Source organism: Pteropus alecto, unplaced genomic scaffold (assembly GCF_000325575.1).
Source record: "Pteropus alecto unplaced genomic scaffold, ASM32557v1 scaffold3, whole genome shotgun sequence".
Classification (NCBI taxonomy): Eukaryota; Metazoa; Chordata; class Mammalia; order Chiroptera; family Pteropodidae; genus Pteropus; species Pteropus alecto.
Window position 1 is genome coordinate 58,398,387 of NW_006442484.1, and position 2,397 is coordinate 58,400,783.

Here is a 2,397-nt window from a genome sequence, read left to right on the forward strand (position 1 = left end):
CTTGCTTATAATGCTACTTTATATAACTACTTTACAAAGTACCCTGTTGATAGTTTATTTTTCCTTTTTATTCAATGATCAAAGACTACTGAGCCAATATTTTAATGATAATGAACCATCTTTCACATCATTTAAATATGAAGATATAAAATGAGCTCATAGTTTTCTGAAACGGACTACACAAACTTCTTACTAAACAGAATAAAAGGAAATTATATAAAAGCCTAATGTGATAATAAATGACCAAAGTCATTCTTACACTTTATAGAATGCATTTCATTATATACATAGATATGGAAATCTGTCTGCCACTTAGGCACCTAATCAAACTGGAAATTATTTTCTTCAGGATCCACGTAGATAGCAAAATAAACCCAGCCATTGCATCAGCATTATAATAGTTGCTGAAATTAGAGTTCTGAGTGACACCTCATAAGGGATAAGGCTAGATTGCAATGGAAGGAGGTAACTATAAAATTGTATTGTGACCAAATTGTAAGAGCTGAAGTGATCTCAAAGAAATTATAATGGAGAAAAAGAAAGCAAACATTTATATGTACTTAGTTTCTTCAATGTGTTTTAAATGAAACTATTCAAAATATAGGCAAATGAGTTTATGTTAATTTTTGACAATAAAGAATCAAGTGACAACAATTTTAATGTAATATTCTATATTTCTGTTTTAAATAATTTTTAATTTTTAAAAGTCATTAAGTTGCTTGAACTTGATGCCATGTAATATAATATTTTTATAAAAAATTGAAATAAGTTAAAAACTACAAAAGAAAAAATCATTATTGGCATTATGAGTGCAAATTCTCACAAAGGTGTAAAATATTTTATATCAACATAATAAGAGGAAATAGGATACTTTATCCATTGAGTTACTGTATTTTAAAAGTTATGCATTTTAAGCCATTGAAAATGTTGGTAATATTTATACCAACTACATAGTGAATTTTCCTGCCACAAAGTGCACTGCATTTGAATTATACATGTTCTCTAGGTTTGTATTTCTTTAATTTACCTTGTAAAATTTTTACCCAATTCTGTAATAGAAATATTCAAATCAAGACTATTACTGCAAGATAATTAAGATTTTCAGCAAGTCATTTAAGGGCATTGTATATGTTCACGAGTCCTAATTTACTAAATTTTATTTCCTGTATTGATCTCTCTAGAGCAAGAATTATAAACAGTTTTTCTGTAAAGGAACAGGTAGTAAGTATTTTAGGCTTTGTGAGCAATACGGTTTCTGTCACAGCTACTCAACTCTGCCATTGCAGAGTGCATAGACACATTTAAATAAATGGGTGTGGCTGTTTCACAATATAAATTTATTTACAAAAATAAACTGCAGTCTGCATTTGCCTAGCTAGGTGTAGTTTGCCAGCTCTGCTCTGGAAGAAAGAAAAGTGCTATGATGTGATCATGAGCATTAAACACTCAAAATTTCTGTCAAGATGGGACTGCTTAAAATAATTAATTTCAGAGATATGAAATCAGAAGACATTTTAGTTTTTCATATACTCCTACAGGAGAAGCACTACATAAAACAAAATGTACTTAGTTAAACACACCCAATAATTTCTATGAAACAAAGAAATCACATAAACTAAAGAATGCTGCTTTTGTAAGTATATGTAGTCAATTTTCTAAACTAATTCTGATAGCAGTGAATGTGTTCCATTTTAATCACATTTAAATTTTTTCCAGCCTGGAACACACACACACACACATACACACACTATTGGGGCCATCATGATACTAGCAAAATTTACTTTTTTTCACCAAATAACCCATATACCTGCTTTAGATTCCTAATTTATTTGGCCAAAGATACAGTACCTGGTGGACATCTGGTGGCTCCACAAAGCAAAAGCAGCTGCGGTGTAGCTGAACATTATCTTGCTCCTTGATTCTCTGACTTAAATTAAAACTGTCAATGGCATCTTTCTTAAAAATGGAGTCCTGCTAAAGTAGAGAAAAACAGCAGTATCACCGTAAAAGAAATCTCTTATCCTTAACATTTTTGTCATCATTCCAGAAAAACTAATGCTGTCATCTGTACACTTATTCTTAAGAAATTGTGTATGAATGTTTGGGTCTCCTGATTCTTTACTGAATATCATAGCCGATAAGATGAGCACATCTGAGGGGAAATTCATTGAATAATCTGTTTCTAGTTTCCTAGTGACCAGGAAAGCCTGTCATGTACATTAATTTAAAGCAATTTTATAGGTGCATAGAAAAAATAAAATTTTGAAAACAAAAATGCATAAAAAATGGTCTAAAATCTGAGAAGAGAAATCCAAAAAGTAAGAGACTATAATTTAGTATTTACCAAACAAATATTTATTGAATGCCTAAAAGGAAATGTATGAAGGAAGCTGGAAA